This window comes from Periplaneta americana, chromosome 13, assembly GCF_040183065.1.
Source record: "Periplaneta americana isolate PAMFEO1 chromosome 13, P.americana_PAMFEO1_priV1, whole genome shotgun sequence".
Classification (NCBI taxonomy): Eukaryota; Metazoa; Arthropoda; class Insecta; order Blattodea; family Blattidae; genus Periplaneta; species Periplaneta americana.
Genome location: NC_091129.1, coordinates 130,892,915 through 130,918,310, shown reverse-complemented (window position 1 = coordinate 130,918,310; position 25,396 = coordinate 130,892,915).

Sequence of the window (25,396 nt, the reverse complement as noted above, 5' to 3'; positions counted from 1 at the left end):
ACAGGAGAATGGAGAAAGTTACACAACGCAGAGCTGCACGCATTGTATTCTTCACCTGACATAATTAGGAACATTAAATCCAAACGTTTGAGATGGGCAGGGCATGTAGCACGTATGGACGAATCCAGAAATGCATATAGAGTGTTAGTTGGGAGTCTGGAGGGGAAAAAGACCTTTAGGGAGGCCGAGACGTAGATGGGAAGATAATATTAAAATGGATTTGAGGGAGGTGGAATATGATGATAGAGACTGGATTAATCTTCCTCTGGATAGGGATCAATGGTGGGCTTATGTGAGGGCGGCAATGAACCTCCGGGTTCCTTGAAAGCCAATAAGTAAGTAATAATAATAATAATAATAATAACAATAATAAAAATAATAATAATAATAAAATAAAAATAATAATAAAAATAAAAATAATAATAATAACAACAACAACAAAAATCGTAGTAATAGTAAGAGCAAAATATAACGCTGTTTAGATACATGTAATTCTGAGAGTTAAACATTTACAATTTACTGCTTTCTTAGTGGATTATTTTACGACACTTTATCAATTGCTGTGGTTATCTAATGTCTCAATGATATGAAGGTGATAATGTCAGGGAAATGAATCAGAGTTCAGCGCCGAACGTTACCCAGATTTTGCTCTTAATGGGTTGAGGGAAAACCTCGGACAAAAACTCAACCAGGTATCTTGCCCGCTCGTGTCTGGGTCAGGCATTCTAACAATTCATAGTGGTGGACCAATTTAATGTTAAATAAGATAATTTGGACGAAAGGAATCATTAACATAATGAATAAAAATTGATATACAGTGAAACCTCTCTTTACAGACACCTCCAAGATACGGACACCCCTAATATACGGACAGATTTTTATGTTCCAACTGAAATAATATAGAAATAATGATAAATTTAACTCTCGTTTACGGACACTCTCAGACACGGACTCGGACAGCTGTTCCACAGTCCTAAAGCTTGCTTTACCTGTTGACTGCGGACAGAACTTGGATTTCAAGATCTAATATGTTACAAAAATGGAAAATGTAGTACAGAAATTCCTTGACATGAAAGAAGACAATCTTGTAGGCTACCACTAGCCCAGCTGGCTATCCCTTCTTAGCTGGAAGCAGGTGGATAAACAAAGTCATAAAATTATACAAATCTGGGTTTCAGGTAGTAGCTCCCTGTAAAGCAGGTTTGAATAATTTCAAGAAAAAATTGTTCCGGGGCCGGGTATCGATCCCGGGACCCTTCGCTTAGCGCGCGAACACTCTTCCGACTGAGCTACCCCTGCTACCTGCTTTACAGGGAGCTACTACCTGAAACCCAGATTTGTACCCTGCTTTACAGGGAGCTACTGTCTGAAACCCAGATTTGTATAATACATTCGTTACTGGAGGTACGTTAACAGAAAGCCACAATTTAAGTCACACAAGCATTTTTGTGCACTCGTAGTTAAGTTCTGGCGTCTTGTCAGCTCACTTGAGTCGTGTGGATACAAAGGAAAAATTGTGACGGTGTCGTGTATAGTTCCTGGGGTAGCTCAGTCGGAAGAGCGTTCGCGCGCTAAGCGAAGGGTCCAGGGATAGATACCCGGCCCCGGAACAATTTTTCCTTGAAATTATTCAAAGTCATAAAAGTTAACCTGTCTGATGGGTCCAACGTTTCCGCGATCGTGAAATTGTATTCGACACATGATGGGGTTAGTAGGATTATTCTCTTCACTTCAATCAGTTGTTCTGTTTCGAGAGACATGGCACCTGAACGTAAAGGTTAAGTTGAAAACTGCAAATTACAGCACTGCATAACTGTAGACCTAGAATAAAATTGCATGGCACAGTACTGTATTTTCCTTTTTCGGTCTTATCTACTGTAGTTGAAAGTTGCAAAGAATTTACTGTAGTACAGTATACTGTATTTAGAATTAAACTACAGTAATACATTTCATTTAAAGCGTGAAGGGATACATAATGCATATTATAAATTTACTGTTAGATTGGGGAGACTCCCTGCCAATAAAGGACACCTCTCAGATGCGGACAGATTGTTACGCCCCTTCGATGTCCGTAAATGAGAGGTTTCACTGTATATCCAAATTCTGCCTTTACCGAACAAAATTATCACTTCAACTCGTCGAGATTTGAACCCGAAAGTTCTACGTAGAAACGCAACACTCCATTTTCTATTCGTTTTATTTAAGGGATTCGAACCCACGACAGTGTCCTCAAGTTAACACTTAGCCTTAAGTCGCTGTGTACAGTACGGAGAGTGAGAGCAAGTTTGGGTTACTTAATTAAAACGCTTCAGAGATGTGGAAGATATATGCACTTCAAAACAACATTACGGACTAATTAAAACCAGCCCGAGCAAAGAGACAATTGGAGTTGGCTGACAGCCAGCTGTGGTCTCGGTATAGGGGAAGTCTGCTCAACAGGTCTAAACATTCAGGCGTTGTGGAACGTGGATACACGTGCGATTGACAGATGGGACCAATCTGAAACGGATATACTCCAGGCACTGAAATTTATTTCAAACAGACAGGACCAAATTTATTGTCTTCCTTTGAATGCAACATTACATTTTCATGTCCTTTACAGTGACAAGAGCGATACCTTTTGCGACTTCAAATTCATCGGAATTCAATTCGACTCTTGACAGAGAAATGGGTGTTCAAATTTGCTCAAGAATACATAGCACACGGAATAAAATTGCCGAAGTCAAGTTCGAGAGTGAAATCACCATCACTGTTCTATTAAGTTACGTAAAAAGCAATAATAATAATAATAATAATAATAATAATAATAATAATAATAATAATAATAATAAGTACAAAACACTGTAAACATGAATCCAAATAAGCATACAATTATAAGATTTTAAATTGTGGATCTGTGATGTACAATTCAAATATGACTCCGTCTATTGCAATAGTGTATTGTTAAATGACTGTGAACATGTATGTAACGTAAAAATAGCATAAAAATATATTAAAACACTTGTACAACGTTGTCTTGTAATGTATTTAAGCATAAACTAGCTTATCACCCATTGTATAGAGTAGAAAATTTTATTTAAATTTGTGGATTTTGAAGCAGTAATTAGGAGAGGGAGAGACCGATTTATTAGCGAAGTGATATCTCCATATTTCTATTACATGTATTCGCGGGGATGTTCTGGCGACTTTGTTAGAATTAGCTTCCTCACACAGGTGTTTCGTCACTTGTCAGCATCGGACAGATTTAGGGCCACCTTGAGCGGGGTTTCGTATAGACTCGATGAAGCATAAAATTCTAAAAGCCGGAGTCGGACTAGACCCGTGGGAAAGATACTGCCAAGCTTGGGTTTCCCAAAGAACGGGTATTCTTGTGAGATATACAAACTAATTTGAGGTTATGGGAAATCCAAAGTTTAAATTTAGAGATGACATATTTCGCGCCCAATAAGAAGAGATCTTGGTCCAGCTTATGAGGTCACTTTGGACCAATAGGGAATAGATTTTAGGCCAGTTAGTGACGTAGTTTTTAACCAATAGAATAGGTAGTTTTAGCGTAGGATAGGTTTTTATAAATAAGGGTGACGGGGAGCGGAGATTACGACTACTATTCCGCCGCGGAGCGGAGATCATAAAAACGAGTTCGCATCGTGTCGGCGGCCCTACATACAGGGCACAATAACTACTTCGTTTGGTGTCGACACGACTACTATTCCGCTTCGGAGCGGAGATCATCAAAACAACTTTACATCGTGTCGGCGGCCCTACATACAGGGCAGAATAACTACTTCGTTTGGTGTCGACAGGACTACTATTTCGCTTCGTGTCATAGTGTACTGGACAGAGTATTGAATTTGTAGTATCGGATAGAGCTTATTCAGAGCCGCCATAGAGTCGATACAGAAGTGCGACCAACGATTGAATTATATGTCAGCCGGAAATACATATTCTAGGGTTTACCAAGTGGATACGACAATAAACTTATAGTTTTGAAGTTTACGCTGCCTTTTATTTAAGTAGCCGGCTTGGTATCGTTCCCGACATCAACCTACACCACAACCGTACCTCGGCTACCCTGAGTGAATCTCACGCAACATCGAGACGCACCCACCCTCAAATGGCGCCCAACGTGTGGTCACAATAACCACTCACCCTCAAATGGCGTCCAACGTGGGAACTCAATAACTCAATAACGACATCCACCCACAAATGGCGCCCAACGTGGGGCTACAACAACGACACCACCCACAAATGGCGCCCAGCGTGGGGCCCCAACAACGATACCACCCACAAATGGCGCCCAACGTGGGGCTCGAAGGAAGACAGCTGTTCCAGTGACCGGCCCCGGGTGCGAACACAGCACCAAACAACGCGGAGGACCGGACGGAGCATTTCAGCCCTGCATAGCCGAGTAACGACGCTGGAAGGCGGGAACAGAACCAAGCCATCGCGACATCACGACAACACTAGAGAAGACAACACGGGGACCACCAGAGAAGGCGACTCGGAGAGGCTGTGGCAAGTATGAATAGAAGACGTATAAATGTGTATATATGTATATGATATTTTGGGGTAATAATTATAAAGTGTATATGTTTCAATTTCTGGTGTGATATTTCGGGTGTATATATATATGTATTTTCTTTTGTGTGATATTTTGGGGGAAAGAGTGAAATAAGTGTATTGCGTAATTCGTTGGAAGTGAGTCGAGTGCAAATACAGGCCTAGTTAGATTATTATTGGGAAAGCAAGCGTCGGATAGATGACAGAGTAGCATATAGATGATACTACGTAGCCATAGGAGTAAGGTAGTTAGGAAAATACGAGAAAGACGAGGAAATAGAAACAAGGGAACCATGGAGCAAAGGAAGGACGAGGATATTATGGAAATCAGGGAGGAGGTCGAGAATAACGCAGGACAATAAATAGAGGGAGAGCGAACGGTGGAAAAGCAACAGAATAGAAACAGCGGCAAAGGGGAAATGACGCTAGAGCAGTTGTGGGAGCAGATGAGACACTTCATGGAAAATAATTCAAGGGAAAGTAGAGAACAAATAAAACAAATGGAAACTAAATTAGAGAATAACTCAAGGGAAAGTAGAGAGCAGATTCTGAGGGAAAGTAAAGAACAAATAAAACAAATGGAAACTAAATTAGAGAATAACTCAAGGGAAAGTAGAGAACAAATAAAACAAATGGAAAATAGATTGGGGGAAAGTTCGAGAGAGATTAGAGATCATATTGCAAAATTAGCGGAGAGAGGAAACAAGATGGAGGACAAAATAGAGAAGCTAGAGGGGAAATTAGCCGAGAATGGGATCGGAATGGAGAGCCAATTGAAGATAGCTATGGATAGGATGTCAGAAAGTATGAAGGATTTAGAAGTTAGAGTTAGAGATAGCGCTACTAGAGAGAATAGCGACCTAAAATCAGCTGTTGAGGAAACGATAGTGGAGAAGGTTCGAGAAATTCAGAATTCGGTGGAAGAGAAAATAGGTGAGATGGATCAGGAAGTGGACGGTCTCAAGCGAGCCATAAAGAATAAAGAGAGGGCGGATAACGAATGTTTGGAAGAATTAAGAAGTAAACTAAACTCAATAAACGACGTACTAAATGGGGGTAGTCCCGCAAATTTAAGCGGACATAGCAGCTCGGACCGTGCAGTTTCTAGACAAGAGGGCACAAGTGAGAGCCCGGCATCAGGTAGCAACATAAATGTAAGACATGTTAACAATAGTGTTGGTGAGGAATGTCAGACCTCACGGGATGATGTGCGTAGTGAGTTGATGAATGTAAACGACAAGGCATATTTAGGCCGTCCCCAGTACCCCACTCACATTATGAATGAGATTAGTTACCCTATTTTTGATGAGGTTGAATTTTCAAACCCACATAATTACATAAGTGAGCTAGAAACGTACTTCAGAGTAAGAGGGGTGCCGGATGACCTAAAAATGACTGTTGTACGAAAGAGCTTAAAGAGCCGACCACTCAACTGGGCGCTAGTGGCCCTAGGGGATAATGTCACTTATGAGGAATTCAGAGAAAAATTTTCGGAGAGATACTGGGGACAAAGACAACAACAAAGAATTAGGAAGGAGATTAATCAGAGCAGGTTTGACGCGGGAAGAGGCGTCTCTATGATAGACTATTTTCTTGAAATTGTTAAGAAAGGGAAAAGCCTCAATCCGCCAATACCGGATTCAGAGCTGATCCAAACTGTGATTTCGCAGTATCCCGAGAACATAAGATATAATCTGATCGTAGCAGGGCCCCGAGACTTCGGGGAAACAATAGATTTATTGACGGCGCTGGATGGTTCGGACGCCACGCACTATGAATGTAGTGGACAGGCAGATTATGAACAGGGCAAAGGAAAGGGTTCAAGCCTCACCGACCAGAAAGCGGGGAAGGGGGCAAGTACAGCCTTTTCATCCCCAAGGAAAGGAGCCCAAAATCAGAGTAGCTGGGGTTGTGATAGGAGCCCCAACAATGCATATAGTCGATACTATAATGGCCATAACGGAGGGAAAAGTCCCAACAGGGAGAGAAGGATTGACCCGCCCTTTGGGGGTCCTTACAATAATAGTAGGAATAACCAGAGTAGTCATAACAGGATGAGAAACGATAGAGGAGGTGTTGGTCCCGTGCGTAGGGTTAACCACATAAGATGGTACACGGGAAGACAAGAAAATGGAAATAATAGGCTTAGAACCCAACCACACTGGCTTAGGAACAGAAATTACAGACAGGGATTCTGGCAGCCTAATTTTAGCAGGGGACCGCAAAATCGAGGTGATTGGAGGAGACAGGAGCAGGAGAGAGATAGGCGAGACGTCCTACAAGAAATGACCTCACAAGGGTGCCATAGGCCACCTACACAGTGTAACGTGGGACAAAGTAGGAATAGAGACATGAACGGACGTCAGCAAAGTCCGGTGAGAATGAGTATGGGCCGGGAGCCTATAAATAGTAGAAATAGAGACGAGATAGCAGTGGAACCGACTGCATCGCACTCGGGAAACTGCTAGACAGAAGTCTCAAGGGTTCGGAGATTTCTGTAGCTAAGTGCAATAGGTCACTATCCAAAGAATCCACCAACGCGGTAAGCGTAAAGAGACAGAGCGAGATTACTAACCCAGAGTTAGAAAATAATGGGACTTATGTATTGCCTTATATAGATGCCAAAATATTTGGGATAAAGTGTTGTGTGTTGTTGGACTCGGGCTCCACAAATAATGTATGCAGCTTGGAATTTTTTCAAAAGGTTAGGGATTCAGGAATAAAACTGCAAACGTTACCCATATGTTCACTGTACTGTGCAGGCGCCCTAAGTAAGAAGAAGGAAAAGGTAAAATATCAAGTATGGTTCGAGTTAGAGTGCGGAGACGTGAAATTAAATGCTATTTTTCTTGTGATACAAAGGTTGACTACCGACATCATTATTGGAGTAGAGAGCTTTTATGAATGGCACGCGCTATTAGATTTCAGGGAAAACAGACTAGGGGTTACGGCAGGTAACGGCAGTGTAGGCCATGTCCCATTCAGTAGCAATAACGCTCGAGCTGAGTTAGATGAGAGAACCGCGGGAGAGATAGAATTACAGGAAGAGTTATTTTTTGTAGAGCACCTCAAAATTTGTAAGAATGTAATTATAGAGGTTAATCCGTGGGAAGGTAATGAGGTAACTAGGGGAGTGTGTCAAGTAGACTGCGGAGAATGCGAGTTGTGTATCGGCGAATTAGTCCAGGCGAGACAAATAGGACGTAATCTCATTAGCGGTAGGGCCAGATATTGTAATGAGATTTCGCTTGGCGATCTTAGGCAGGTAGTCGCGTCTAACAATAGGAAGACAGATACTTTCGAAATAGTGAGAGATAAAGTTAACCAGGCACACGGCCTGAGTGAGAGTGAAAGAAAACGCTTAATGGATGTTGTAGGTAGCCATTTAAATGTCTTTTCAGACGCGCCGGGTCTGTGTAGAGTGTATACACACAAAATTAAGGTGGTAGGAATGGAGGAATTTCGGCATAAATGTAGACCCATCCCCCTATCTTTAAGGGATCAGGCAGACGAAGTCATAAATGATATGTTAAAAGACGGAGTTATAGAAGTATCGGACTCGCCTTAACGTAAATGCATTGTGCTGGATTAGGAAGCCCAATGGAAGCTTAAGAGTAACGATCGATGCCCGACACGTTAACTCGTTTTCAGTTAAAGATAATTTCAGGACGGAGTCAGTGGACACTTTGTTAGGCCGTATCAGTGACTGTTCTATATTCACTAGTTTAAACTTGACCAGTTCGTATTGGCAGATTCCGCTGGACGAGGACTCGAGAAAATTCACAGCGTTCCTACATAACGGGAAAGTTTATCAGTATACCCGATGCCCATTCGGCATCGCGAGTTCTGGATCTGCGCTACTAAGGGCACTTGACATAATTTTTGGTGATTCGACGAAAGGTTTTCTGGCACAGTACATTGACGATTTTCTTATATATGGCAATAATGTGGATAGGCATATTAGGGATATTGATTTTGTACTTACTAAATTGAGAGAGGCTGGTATGACAGTCAAGCTGGGGAAAACAGCATTTTTTAAAGTTGAGACAGTTTTCCTGGGTTACGTAATTTCGTCTGACGGAATTAGACCGGACCAAGAGAGAATTCAGAGCATTGCGAGGATCCCGCCGCCGCGAAACCGGAAACAGGTTCGTAGATATCTAGGTATCCTACAATACCAGAATCGGTTTCTCGTCAATTATGCTAAGCATGTAGCCCCACTCAGAGCATTGTTTAAGAAGGATACACCCTTCAGGTGGGGGTCGGCAGAGCAGGAAGCATTCGATCGAACGAAACTGCTTTTTGCCGACTCAATTCTGTTGGAAAGGCCTAACGACAGCCTACCTTTTCAGATTTATACGGATGCGTCTTCATATGGATATGGAGCAATTCTATGTCAGACAGATGAAGATAATAAGCGACATGTGATTGCCACAGCTTCTAGGGGACTGTCGCGTACCGAAAGCAACGCATCAATCACGGAACTTGAGATTTCTGCTGTGTACTTCGCACTACAGAAGTTCCGTCAGTATATCTTTAATAGGCAGATAATCATATTTACTGACCATGTAAGCCTAGCGTTTCTGAGTAGATGCAAATTGACGAACTCTAGAATATCTAGATATGTGCACGAAATTTTGGCTCATGATGTGACGATCAGACATATTCCGGGGGCAGACAATATCTTTGGTGATTGTCTCTCTCGTTTGAATTCCAAATCGGGGCTACCGGAAACTATCACCGCCCCCGCGTACGAAATTGCCGTGATGAAAATTGATTCCACGAGGAATGGAGCTCTGACGGGAAAATTTCGGAGAATTGCAGATTTGCAGCAGGAGGATTCCACGATAAGGGCCTTAATGGACAAAGCTAGAGAAATCTCACAGGTGAAAGACGAAGTGTATGGATTGCGCTCTGGTATCTTGTATAAATTGCATGGTAGGGATATCCAGAAGTGGAAGATATACATACCTGCGAGTATGGAGAATGAACTTATAAACAACTTTCACCTATCTATGTGTCACTCTGGGAGTGATAGGATCATTTTAACTATGTCAGAATCATTTTATATTAAGCAACTGTCAAAGAAGGTTAGAAGGGTAATATCTCGTTGCGAGGTCTGCCAGAGGGCGAAACCTCTAAATGTAAGGTATGACAATGTACCACAGGTCATTATCAGGGGTAAAAAGAATGAACTTGTAGCAGTGGACGAACACGGTCCAATGCCCACATCGTCCTTCGGACACAGGTACATATTTGTTACGTACGATGTCTTCACAAAATTTGTAAAGATTTACCCTTTAAGAAATATCTCTAGTAAATTGTGTGCTGACAAGCTGGTTAGAGATTACATACCGACTTACGGTCCGGTAACAGCGGTGCTCAGTGACAATGTGTCGGTACATAAATCGAAAGTGTTTTGCAAAAGGCTGGAAGATGCGGGCGTGAAGCTGTACAATTGCTCCGCATACTTTCCCAGCGGTAATCCCTGCGAAAGAGCGCTTAGGGATATATCATTGTACCTCCGTATTCTGTGTCACCGAAACCATAAGGACTGGTTTAGGCAATGTGAGGTGATTGAGAGAGTCATGAACCACTCTATCAATCCAATGACCGGAATAGCTCCGATCAAACTTATGTTAGGGATCGATCCCGATCCCATGATAAAGAGTTTGCCGCAGGCAATACAGGAGGGTGAGCCTCCTAGTGATGAACTTCTGTGTAAACTAGCTTTCGACCGAATCAGGAAAAAGGCTGAGTATAGACACGGTAAAGTTAAAAGATATCGCCACAAATGGGAGCCCTCACCCGGCGATTTGGTATTGCTAAGGGACGTGAAGTTATCTTCCGCCCTTAGAGGACGTTACTCACGCATGGAGCTACTGTACAAGGGGCCCTACGAGATTAAGAGTAAATACGGAGACCATACTTTCGAATTGATAGAAAGGGGAAAAAGTAAACCTGTTGGAAGGTACCACAAGCAACTCTTGCGGCCTTTCAAACAGGAGAGGCTAGGAGGCAGGAATGAGAAAGAGTAGGATGGTTAGTCTCACGCGTACAGCTAGGTGAACCTGTACAGGGCGGCTGGTACAACCAAGCACGCAGAGTGTGTAATTGATCAATTAATAAATAAATGTAAATATGTGAATGAATGGTATTGTACATATGTAAATGTGGATATAAATTATACATTGTTGTGCTTATTGTGTGAGAGTTGTGTACATAGAAAGGCTTGTGAAGATATATGTAATATTTATTGTAATTGTTGGTAGTGACATTGTAATCTCACTGTATTGTAAATAATGTGTTACCGGCTGATCGCGTGGGGGAAGTATGAGGCTAGTTATAGGCAGAAAGCGGGGACATCTCATAACATTGGAAACTCTTTCGGGAATTTCCAATGGTTATGTAGATGGGCATTTGAAGCAGTAATTAGGAGAGGGAGAGACCGATTTATTAGCGAAGTGATATCTCCATATTTCTATTACATGTATTCGCGGGGATGTTCTGGCGACTTTGTTAGAATTAGCTTCCTCACACAGGTGTTTCGTCACTTGTCAGCATCGGACAGATTTAGGGCCACCTTGAGCGGGGTTTCGTATAGACTCGATGAAGCATAAAATTCTAAAAGCCGGAGTCGGACTAGACCCGTGGGAAAGATACTGCCAAGCTTGGGTTTCCCAAAGAACGGGTACAAACTAATTTGAGGTTATGGGAAATCCAAAGTTTAAATTTAGAGATGACATATTTCGCGCCCAATAAGAAGAGATCTTGGTCCAGCTTATGAGGTCACTTTGGACCAATAGGGAATAGATTTTAGGCCAGTTAGTGACGTAGTTTTTAACCAATAGAATAGGTAGTTTTAGCGTAGGATAGGTTTTTATAAATAAGGGTGACGGGGAGCGGAGATTACGACTACTATTCCGCCGCGGAGCGGAGATCATAAAAACGAGTTCGCATCGTGTCGGCGGCCCTACATACAGGGCACAATAACTACTTCGTTTGGTGTCGACACGACTACTATTCCGCTTCGGAGCGGAGATCATCAAAACAACTTTACATCGTGTCGGCGGCCCTACATACAGGGCAGAATAACTACTTCGTTTGGTGTCGACAGGACTACTATTTCGCTTCGTGTCATAGTGTACTGGACAGAGTATTGAATTTGTAGTATCGGATAGAGCTTATTCAGAGCCGCCATAGAGTCGATACAGAAGTGCGACCAACGATTGAATTATATGTCAGCCGGAAATACATATTCTAGGGTTTACCAAGTGGATACGACAATAAACTTATAGTTTTGAAGTTTACGCTGCCTTTTATTTAAGTAGCCGGCTTGGTATCGTTCCCGACATCAACCTACACCACAACCGTACCTCGGCTACCCTGAGTGAATCTCACGCAACATCGAGACGCACCCACCCTCAAATGGCGCCCAACGTGTGGTCACAATAACCACTCACCCTCAAATGGCGTCCAACGTGGGAACTCAATAACTCAATAACGACATCCACCCACAAATGGCGCCCAACGTGGGGCTACAACAACGACACCACCCACAATTTGTAATGTATAATATTTTAATTGTGAATTTGTAAGGTGCAATTTAAATTGTAGATTTGTAATGTATATTTTAAATTGTGAATTTGTAAGGTACAATATAAATTGTGGATTTGTAATGCATATTTTAAAATTTTGGTTTTGTAATGTATAATATCTGAAATTGTGAATTTGTAAGGTACAATTTAAATTGTGGATTTGTAATGCATATTTTTAAAATTTGGATTTGTAATGTATAATATTTTAAATTATGAATTTGTAGGGTACAATTTAATTGTGAATTTGTAATGTATAATATTTTAAATTGTGAAATTGTAAGGTACAATTTAAATTGTGGATTTGTAATACATATTTTAAATTTGTGGATTTGTAATGTATAAATTAAATTGTGGATTTGTAATGCATATTTTAAATTTGTGGATTTGTAAAGTATAATATTTTAAATTGTGAATTTGTAAGGTACAATTTAAATTGTGGATTTGTAATACATATGTTAAATTTTGAATTTGTAAGGTATAATTTAAATTTGACTCTATCTATTACAATAGTGTATTGCTAGATAACTATGAACTATTCTACATATATCAAATTCGATTAATAATATAAACATAGTATGTAATATTGCAACACTTGTACAAAATTTTTCTGATAATGCATTTAGGCATAAGCTTTGTAACTGGCGAGCGGATTGATTCTATATAGTACATAGATAATTTAATTGTGGATGAGTAATGTGTATTTGTAATGTATTAATTAATTGTGGATTTGTAATGTACTTAAGCATAAGATTTATAATTGCTAGCTGATCATATATTGTGTAGAGTAGATAATTTTTATTTATTTTAATTTTTGGATTGTAATATCTATTTTAACCGACTCTGTATATTGCAATAATGTATTGCTATATGAATATCAACTATGAACTATGAAATATGTAACATAAACATAGCATGTAGTATTGCATGCTGTTTTAGCACAATAAAGGAAAAAAAAAAAAAATAATAATAATAATAATAATAATAATAATAATAATAATAATAATAATAATAATAATAATATACAAAGCTCGGAACTTGGGGACTTGTGTGTCGTGTGCATGAGTAAGGTTACAGGTACAACGTACACAAAGCTCACGCTATAAGTGCTCAGGGACAGTCGTGTGTACTAAGAAAGTGGTCACATCAAATAACAGGAAGACGGATGGGGAAACTGTGTCATTTCGAAGCCAATGACATTCAGAGAATTACAAGTAAACGGTCTGTTTGAAGAATTAGAAAATAAGTGTTATTCGAAAAGTGTATTATAGAAGTTTAAAAATAGAAAGAGGTAAAAAGGAAGCTTTTGGAAATCTGGGAATAATTTTTGCTATATTAGCAAGTTTCGACCTGATATTTAGATAAATATTATCCTTATTTTTAACTGAAACCAAAAAGAGGTATATTACTGTCAATAATAAAATTGAATTAAATCTTCCAGTTAAGGAAATGTGTAGAACAAGTAAAAGCTGCTAACTTATTACTTTTTTAAACTTTAGGTACATAATTTCGTCGATGAATTCAGAGGAGATAGATTATTTTTTTCGAATGGAGAGTTTATATTTTGTAAGTTGTGCCACACACAAACTAGAGGCATTCATTGAAAGACATTGCAGTCCCTTAAATTGGTGGAAGATTTGTCCATAGCCACGGATCAAGTATAGAGGGACTGCCTTAGTAGTGACACACAAATTGAAAACTATTTTCGAGAAAAATTTAGGATATACTTATTTTTCCCAGATACGAGATCAGCTAGCAACTGCTGAAAATAGAACGGAAAATAGTGACAGTGAAAACGTTCAGTATTTTAAGTTTGCTCCCATCAATTGATGTAACGTGGAAATAAATTTTTCTCGTTTCATATCAGGTTTAACAGGCGAAGAAGTTATGGGTTCGAAAATCTTGGAATGTACGTAGTCATGCACTGTAATAAAATGTACAGAGGAGAACAGTGAAGTTGATATACGAGTATTTCTCATGTTTATTTTTATTATATATTATATGCTAAAAATTACGTGTTTCAACCTACCGTAATATCATCAATATGTTGTTCCATCAGACCTGACAGTACCTCCGTGCTGGAAGCGGGAGTTTGTTGATATTGGAGTCCGGTCGCTTAACCACGTGCAAAGACACAAGTCCCCAAGTTCCGAGCTTTGATAATATAGCAGCAGAACAATTGAACATTTTTTGTGAAAAAAATTTCCACATGGTGTAAGCAATGGCGAGTAATTATGAATCCTCAAAAATCAAATTTAGTCATATTTACTTATAAGAGAAACACTGTAAATTATCCAGCAACGTTGTGTGATTCAGAAGTACCAATGGCTCAATCTGTAAGATATCTTGGATTAATCTTAGATAGCAAACTTACTTGGCATAACCAAATATCGGCTGTTGTTAAAAGAATTAGACACAGAATCTACCTGCTAAAACACATTATTCAAGACAGATCTCCATTGCCTCTACACTACAAGAAACTTATCTATATTTCAATTGTGCGCCCTGTGTGGCAATATGGATGTTCAATTTAGGGATCTGCTTCTGCATCACAAATAAGAAGAATACAGATCATGCAAAATCGCTATTTGAGGCTGATGTCTGGTGCAGCTTGGCATATCAGCAACAAGAACCTGCACGATGATTTCTGAGGTGATGGAGGTCCTAACACAGAGCTACATCAGACTGTATAACTCCTTTCTAAACCACATGAATCCGCTACTTCAAGTCATTGTCACTAATCCACCGCAAGATCCAGCACATAGAAGACTAAAAAGAAAACGTCATAGTGATATGAGGCTATAGGGTGCTTTTGGGATTGCCAGTGGGCAATACCCATAAACAAGTGTCAAGTTATTTTATTTAATTTTATTTTTGTTTTTCCTTTCTCTGTTCTTGTTATTCTCAACTATAATATATTTATGTACAAAAAAGTTTACTAAATAATAATAATAATAATAATAATAATAATAATAATAATAATAATAATAATAATAATAATAATAATAATCTTATTAGGATTTTTTTTACAATACTGTAGTTATCCATCATCCAAAGAAATTTTCCTCTTCACGAATGTCTATCCTCAGCATCTTATTTAGTAAGATCTCTTCTAGTCATATTCTTTCTGACGTCATCCATCCATTATTCTCTTGGTTTTCCTCTTTTTCTATATCCCTTCGCAGTCCACTCCAGCATATATTCGGTATTCTTCCAATTGCCATCCTCTTTACGTGTCCAAATCATTTTAATCTTCGTTCTTCAATTACTTCAATGACACTTTTTTCTACCTCCATAATTTCTCTAATTCTTTGATTTCTAATTTTTCCCCTTCTTGATTTTTCTCAATGCTCTCCTCCAGAAGTCTATTTCAGTAGCCAATAATTTGTTTTCATGTATTCTGTCTGATGTCCAAGATTCTACCCCATATAACAGGCCTGCACAAACAGCGCTCAACGAGCGCGCGCGCTCCTTCGGAGCGGGAGAGCCGAGTTTACCGCTCGCCGAAACGGAGAGGAAGATACGTCATAATGACATAGACTTGCTATAGGTAGAGGAGAGCGAAACGACCACTCAGCTATCTAATGGAGTGCAGTGTGTAGGCCTATTCTCAGTAACTGTTTCACGTTGCTTACCTACTGCTACAGTACAGTATGGAGGAATCTAAAAGCCGGAACATAACATTTAACGAATTACAGCTCGAACTTATTGATCTTCAATGTGACCTAAGGGCTAAAGATCGTTTGAATAATACTACTAGCATGGTTGAGTTTTACAAGACTAAACATTAGCAATAATATCCACGACTAAACAGGCTGGCTGTGAAAATGATTGCTATGTTTGGCTCAACATTTATATTTGTGAGCAACTGTTTTCTATAATCAACTTTAATAAAGGCAGACATCGAACATCTGTAACTGATGTTTCATTACGATCAGTGGGCTACTGTTCCTTTCAGCTGCCAAAAGAATAAAACCTCGTTTTGATGTACTGCTAAATAGAAATACAACAAAATGATATTGTACATTTAAGTAGCTATGGAATTTATATTATTTCTGTAAAATAAATATTTCTTTATTAATTAATAATAGTCCAAAATAGTTTTGCAAAGGCTGAACGGGAATTCATTTCATAAGCACTCGTAATAGTACTTCCTTTTGTGTATATTTTGTACGAGATCACCCCTTCTTCCAGTGCACCCTCATACAGAGCGCAGCTAATATCTGCATTCCGCTCATGAGCTGTGAGCCGGCTCGGAGAGCGCAAACCTTTTGTAGGCCTGCCATATAAAATAACACTTTGTACCAATCACTTACGGTCATACTAATAAACCGTGTATAGTTTTTATACGAGACTTATGCAGAGCTGAGACAGAAAACATTACTAATAAACCATGCATAAGCGATGGATGTATAAACAGTCTGTAACTATACAATGGGAATTCCTTTGCAGTAGTTATATACACGAACGGTCTTACTAATAAAAACTCTATATACAGACGTTTAACTGTCTTATACTTATACAATGAGTAGCTCGTTTATAAGTTGTGTGTAAATTCCTTACTAATAATCACTACATACGTCGTGTATAACAATATAACTGTTACACAGCTACGTCACAGTTTCGTCACTACTTTGTTACGAAAGGTAATAGAATATCTGAGGTTCTCTATTGAATCCGGTAGAACGCTCTAGTGTGGCGTGTTAAGTATCGATAGTACAACTGGCTCTAATCGATTACCACACTATATTTGCTCAAAGAGTACAATCTACAGCTAGGGTGAACCGTTAAAAATGTCATTAATTTCGGGGGGGGGGGGTATTCTTTGATATACGTCAAACATAAAGTTTAATACAATTTTTCTCATTTTTCTTTTTTTTTCTGAGATAAAATTTGTGTCATATGAAAGATTTCATAGCGTGCTTTGGGAAAGCAACTGATTTATATCCCAACATGTTCAGCCAATTGAAGAGGGCAGTGTATTATTATAATAAATGAGCCGTTCAGAGCAGAAGTGGTGTAAGTCAAAAATGGATAATGAGGGTTAAAGTAAACATTCTGTAAAATATACCACAAAGTAGCAAATAATATTGAATTTATTTAAACTATTAGTAGTCAATGGATAGCAAGAAGAGCACATTAATTGCTACTTTGCGCTATATTTTACAGAATTTTTACTTTAAACCTCATTACCCAACTTTGACTTACACCACTTTTGCTCTGAACGGCTCAAATGATTGAAAGAATTGGACGGAGTTTCGCAATAAGAGACCAAGCGCCAAAACCCTGTTTCGAGGTATTGGCTATTGAAATAAATCTGTTTTCTTTGTAAAACATTTTATGCAAGAAGTATGACAACATTCATACTATTACAAAAAAATAGCACAAATAATACCAAAAAAGGCTAACCGATTTTTAATAAGAGAGCAGCAGTTGAATTAATATTTCAAAGCAAAATAAATAAGTGAATTTTATGCAATAAACGAATTTTTGCTTATGAATAGCAGCAAAATTCAGATATCGCATTCTTGATTTTTTCCGAGTTAAATTAGCCTGCAGTCAACAGATTTGTGCAAATATCTCATTTTCTTCAAATTGTCGGTTGGTCTATTATTGCTAAACTCCGTCCAATTTCAATTTTGTCCTTTAAGTAGGCAGAAATATGACCTGAACAAAATCAAAATATAATAATAATAATAATAATAATAATAATAATAATAATAATAGTTTATTTTAACTGGCAGAGTTAAGGCCATTCGGCCTTCTCTTCCACTCAACCAGTATGATAGAAAATTACTACAATGCTATGAATATAACATAATGAATACAATACGATAAAATACAATACAATACAATTCAAAGCAATACAGTACTACAATACAAGACAATATAATACATAATTAATATAATACAATGGCAATTCTTTTCATCTTCACAACACCAATAAAATAATTATGTAATAATAATAATAATAATAATAATAATAATAATAATAATAATAATAATAATAATAATAATGTGAAATATGAAAACTGAACACACTGTTGGAACTACTAAATCCTTTCTTAGACTATGGTACATATATTTCTTTTAAATTGGGTTATTTTGCGACGGTTTGTCAATTACGATAGTTATCTATCGTCTGATTAAAATGAAGGCGATAATGCCAGGGAAATGACTGTGGGATCCAGTGCCGAAAGTTACCTAGCATTTGCTCTTAATGGGTTGAGAGAAAACGTCGGAAAAATCTCAACTAGGTAACTTGTCTCAACCAGGATTTGAACCCTGCCCCGCTCGTTGCACGATCAGACATGCTAACCGTCACTCCACAGCGGTGTACTGGTAGATGTATCTTACAACTTCACATCATCATTTAACGTGACAGCACAAAGTGAGTGGAAGTAGCTGCGATTCTTCTCGGCCTGACCTGCTTTCAGAGTCTTTATAAATTCGTGGTTTGATTATCTTGACAGCCGATTTAACTGCTTCTCTGCTCCGCTTCAATTGATCGACTGGGAGCAGTCATCAGTCAGATTGTACAAACTTTCCGGATCCTCATCCTCGTCATCCTCGTCTTCCCAGCTTCTCACTCTCGACTCTGCTCGCTAAATCCCTCGGTATATTCTTGCTACTGTACAACCTGAATTTCATTTCTCTTCCACTTCTCGTGGTTAATTTGATATGTCTCTTCATTTCCCAGCCTCCATTTCAGACTGTCTCAACCTACAAGAAAGCATTATGTGACTGAACACAGAATAGGGTTTCTAAGGAGCATCTAACAGCTTGTTGGTTGTAGAATTAAAACCATGAAATACTCTTTCGAACGAACGGAGGAATTAGACGGGAGAATAAAATAATGAACGGACGGAAGTATAGATGGTTGGAATGAAGGATAAATTGAAGAATAGGAGAATAAAATAATTATGATTAAATGAATGAATGAATTACTTACTTTTATTTACTTACAAATGGCTTTTAAGGAACCCGGAGGTTCATTGCAGCCCTCACATAAGCCCGCCATCGGTCCCTATCCTATGCAAGATTAATCCACTCTCTATCATCATATCCCACCTTCCTCAAATCCATTTTAATATTATCCTCCCATCTACGTCTCGGCCTCCCTAAAGGTCTTTTTCCCTCCGGCCTCCCAATTAACACTCTATATGCTTTTCTGGATTCGCCCATACGTGCTACATGCCCTGCCCATCTCAAACGTCTGGATTTAATGTTTCTAATTATGTCAGATGAAGAATACAATGCGTACAGTTCTGCGTTGTGTTTCTCCATTCTCCTGTAACTTCATCCCTTTTAGCCCCAAATATTTTCCCAAGAAACTTATTCTTAAACATCCTTAATCTCTGTTGACAGCAGACTAGATGACAAAAGCTTCTCAATCGAATAATAACAGGCATTCCTCATATTTATTCTGCGTTTAATTTCCTTCCCGAGTATCATTTATATTTGTTACTGTTGCTCCAAGATATTTGAATTTTTCCACTTATTCGAAGGATAAATCTGCAATTTTTATATTTCCGTTTCGTAGAATATTCTAGTCACGAGACATAATCATATACTTCGTCTTTTCGGGGTTTACTTCCAAGTAAAGTTTCCGTATTTATCCTAATAGTTTGTGGATTTTCTCCTAACATATTCACGTCATCCGCATAGACAAGAAGCTGATGTAAACCGTTCAATTCCAAACCCTCTCCGTTATTCTGAACTTTCCTAATGGTATATTCCAGAGCGAAGTTAAAAAGTAAAGGTGATAGTGCATCTCCTTGCTTTAGCCCGCAGTGATTTGGATAGAGATCAGACAGAAGCTGGCCTATACGGACTCTGATGTAAGTTTCATTGAGACACATTTTAATTAATCGAACTGGTTTCTTGAGAATGAAGCGCATTATCTAGCGAAATTTATAAGCTTGTACTTGTTATTTCGGAAAAGGAAATTGTACCAGAACAATGGAAGGAGTCCATAATTGTATCTATTTTTAAGAAGGGGGATAAGACTAACTATAGTAACTTTGGAGGAATATCACTTTTGTTGACGTCGTACAAAATTTTGTTCAATATTCTTTTGAGAAAATTAACTCCATATATAGATGAAATTATTGGGGATCATCAGTGTGAGTTTAGGCGTAATAGATCGACTATTGATCAGATTTTTTGTATTCGGCAGATATTGGAGAAAAAAATGGGAGTGTAAGGGTTCAGTACATCAGTTAGTCACAGATTTAAAAAAGGCATAAGTTATGACTCGGTTAAGAGACAAGTTTTATATAACATTCTTATTGAATTTGAATGAATGGATTAATTAATATAAAATTGAAAAGATGGAAGAATAAAGGAAAGAAAGGACAGTTGAAAGTTATTCTAAAGAAGGATGGGTAAATGGATACATGGAAGAATGAATGGGTAAATTGATTAATGAATATAAAATTGAACGGGAGGACGGTTATAAGCATGGATGATTTTAAAGAAGGTTTGGTGAACACATGGACGTAAGAATGAATGAATTAATTAATTAATTGTAGTTGTGAATATATTGAATAAGCAGTCGCGGACAGCCAGCTTGTGTTTGGACGAAGGACTAACCCATCGCCGTAAAAACAGCTTCTTACGAAACCCCAAACATAAATTTCGGAATGGGACTGATTCTCTGGCACGACCACAGCAACCAGAAATGCATATAGAGTGTTAGATGGGAGGCCGGAGAGAAAAAGATCTTTGGGGAGGCTTAGATTTAGGCCTAGATGTGAGGATAATATTAAAATGGATTTGAGGGAAGTGGCATATGATGGTAGAGACTCGATTAAACTTGCTTAGGATGGGGACCGATGGCGGACTACTGTGAAGGCGGCAATACACCTCCCTGTTCTCTAAAAGTCATATCTAAGTAAATATGGGGGAATGAATGAATGAATGAATTAATTAATTAATTAATTAATTCATTCATTCATTCATTCATTCATGAACGGGAGGACGAGTTAGAAGTAGCCTATGGACGATTTTAAAGAAGGATTGGTGAATAGATGGGTATAAGAATGCATAATTAAATGAATGGACGAATGAATGGATGAATAAATGGTTGAATGAACGATTGAACGATTGAACGAATGAACGAATGAACGAACGGCAGGACGAGTTAGAAGTAGCCTATGGACGATTTTAAAGAAGGGTTGGTGAAGAGATGGGTATAAGAATGCATAATTAAATGAATGGACGAATGAATGGATGAATAAATAAATAAATTATTGAATGAACGTTGAACGATTGAACGAATGAACGAATGGGATGACGAGTTAGAAGTAGCCTATGGACGATTTTAAAGAAGGATTGGTGACTAGATGGATGTAAGAATGCATAATTAAATGAATGGAAGAAGTAATGGATGAATAAATGATTGAATGAACGATTGAACGATTGAACGAATGAACGAATGGCAGGACGAGTTAGAAGCAGCCTATGGACGATTTTAAAGAAGGATTGGTGAATAGATGGGTATAAGAGTGCATAATTAAATGAATGGAAGAATGAATGGATGAATAAATGAATAAATTATTGAATGAACGTTGAACGAATGAACGAATGGGAGGACGAGTTAGAAGTAGCCTATGGACGATTTTAAAGAAGGGTTGGTGAAGAGATGGGTATAAGAATGCATAATTAAATGAATGGAGGAAGGAATGGATGAATAAATGATTGAATGAACGATTGAACGAATGAACGAACGGCAGGACGAGTTAGAAGTAGCCTATGGACGATTTTAAAGAAGGGTTGATGAATAGATGCATAATTAAATGAATGGAAGAAGGAATGGATGAATAAATGATTGAATGAACGATTGAACGAATGAACGAACGGCAGGACGAGTTAGAAGTAGCCTATGAACGATTTTAAAGAAGGGTTGGTGAAGAGATGGGTATAAGAATGCATAATTAAATGAATGGACGAATTAATTAATTAATTAGACGGGAGAATAAAATAATGAACGGACGGAAGTACGGATGGTTCGAAGCAAAGATAAATTGAATAATTTCAAGGGAAAAATTGTTCCGGGGCCGGGTATCGATCCCGGGACCAGCGCTCTACCACTGAGCTACCCGGAACAATTTTTCCCTTGAAATTATTCAAATCTGCTTTACAGGGAGCTTCACCTGAAAGACTAGATTTGCAAAGATAAATTGAATAATAGAGGAATAAAAGAATTAATGATTAAATGGATGAATTATTAATTAATTAACTACAATTTTAACAGTAGTATTTCTAATATATCACGTAAGCCTAGATTTCAATAGTCGATTGTCAGTCACATGGCGAGTATGGTATCATAATTTTATAAAGTAAGAACAATGACTTGTTCGTCAGTGTAAAAATATAATAGCATGATCAGTATTTCGAGTGTGTTGGGCGTGAAACATTTCTGTTACGCTCTGTTTGCTTTGTGTTTTACGACGGTGGGGATTAATGCAATGAGCCATTTCCCCATTCACTGTGAAACGTTCTATTGCTAAACACCAATCCGAGAGAAGAAAGCGAGGTACGCTTTCATTGACGAAACCTGTGTATGTCACAGAAATTTTTCATATAGCCCTACTCTGTACGCAAAACATGTTCTACTCTACAGTGAAAGGGTGAATGAATTGAATGCAATTTTTATCTTCCACCTACGCATTACATAAATGGAAAAAGGTAGAATTATCAAATTTATACAAGTGTCAAATACTGAATTAAATGCGACATTTCATTCAGAAAAAAAAATCCGTAAAATAAAACGTTGCTTCCTTAATAAACGATTTCTCTAACAGAATAAAAAACAGTGATCAAAATGGTTTACTCCTTTTATAGCAATTCAGTGCCTTTGTCTGTTGTGAATATTACGATCCTACTAATAATTCTTGTATAATTTTATACGCCTACGAGTTGGGACAGAAAACGTTACTAATAAACCATGAATAAGCGATGGATGTTTAAGCAGTATGTATCTTTACATGGAAATTGCTTTGCTGTAGTTATACACACGAAACTTCCTGTTTTTAAGCGTTGGATACAGAGAAAAAATGGCCGCCTCTCTAACAGCTGTTAGTATCGATTGTCATTTTATGACGACGGTTGTCTAAAAACCACAGAAAAACAAATCAAATAGCACAGACAAATTAGAATAATATTGCTGTAGCTGTACTCTTTGATCAATATATAGCACAGTAATCGATCAGGCCCAGTTGTACTATCGATACTTAAAGCACACTATCGGATGCAATAAAAAATCTCAGTTATTCTTTATCTTTCGTAATAAAATAATGACGTAACTATGATGTAGCTTTATAACAGAACAAGTATATAAGGAACCTAATATAGTAACTTCGATAAAAATTAGAAGACTTGGATGGGTAGATCACTTAACTAGAATGGAGGACGAAAGAATGGCGAAGATGATCTTAACAGAAACACTGGAGGGAAGGAGAGATAGGGGTCGTCCCATTACTAGTACGAAAGACGAAACTGGTAATTGGGATTAGGTACAATAGTCTATAGTGCGATAATATGCACAAAATAACTGAAGCCTGTATCTAAATGAACGGCCACCATTTTCAAAAATGTGTTCAAATATCCATAACATGGATTATTTTTATGATTATTTTTCATTTTAACTTCATTCTCTATATTGTATGCTGTAGACAAAAAGACAAAGTATATGATTATGTCTCCTGACGAGAATATTGTAGGCCTACGAAATGGAAATATAAAAATTGGAAATTTATCTTTTGAAGAGGTTGAAAAATTCAAATACCTAGGAGCAACAATAACAAATATAAATGATACTCGGGAGGAAATTAAACACAGAATAAATATGGAAAATGCCTGTCATTATTCGGTTGAGAAGTTTTATCATCCATTCTCTTGTGAAAAAATCTGAAAGTTAGAATTTATAAAACAGTTATATTACCGGTTGTTCTATATGGTTGTGAAACTTGGACTCTCACTTTGAGAGAGGAACATAGGTTAAGGGTGTTTGAGAATATGGTGCTTAGGAAAATATTTGGGGCTAAGAGGGATGAAGTTACAGGAGAATGGAGAAAGTTACACAACACAGAACTGCATGCATTGTATTCTTCATCTGACAAAATTAGGAACATTAAATCCCGACGTTTGAGATGGGTAGGGTATAAAGCACGTATGGGCGAATCCAGAAATGCATATAGAGTGTTAGTTGGGAGGCCGGAGGGAAAAAGACCTTTAGGGAGGCCGAGACGTAGATGGGAGGATAATATTAAAATGGATTTGAGGGAGGTGGGATATGATGATAGAGACTGGATTAATCTTGCACAGGATAGGGACCTATGGCGGGCTTATGTGAGGGCGGCAATAAATCTCCGGGTTCCTTAAAAGCCAGTAAGTAAGTAATGCACTGTAGACAGTATAATATACACTGCATAATGAATACGTTCGCATGGATAGCTCAGTTCGTGACTATAGTTAATACAGTAGAGAATTTTTATTAAACAAAAACCTAATGAAAATGATCAAACTCAAAATTGCGATATTTCCTAGTTTACGTAAATGGATGAATTACTTTTCTTCCCTCCTATACGTAATAAATTGATGTGTTTGTATTTTAAGCCAGTATCATCGAACTCCAGTCGCGGAAGGGGATAGCAAACGGTGTTTCCGGTTCTCAACCGTTAATCCAAAGGCATAGCCAGGTTAATATTAGAAATTTTAGTAAAAAATAAAATGATGTCGGTGTAGCAACAACTTTGAAAGTCAACATTTTCGTAGACAAAAGTTTTAATTACTTCAAATGGCTGGTACATTGAAAATCTCACATTTCATGCGACTTCTTGCTTCCCAGTAGCGATCCTCGACTTAATCTTCCTTGGTCGCACATGTGCTTACCCAGCAATATCCGACGACAAATAGACAGGTCTGTTGGAGTCCATTCCATCTACTTCACAACTTCTGTGAACTCGATGTATTTAGTCGATTTTAGTGCCGAATATGTCTGCTAATCTCGTAAGTTTGACAGAAGATGTGTTTAACCTGGCTTACATTTCGGATGTAATATTAGCATGCCAACTACGTGCACACAATAATGATTATGACAGTAGGAAGCCAGACAAGTTCATTATAGTAATTGCCAAGCGGCTGTGAAGTATAGTCCCTTCCACTGCCGAATGTCACAAAAAAACCTCTCCATATTTAACATGCTAATTGATTGCTGGATTATTTAGCGGTGAGGA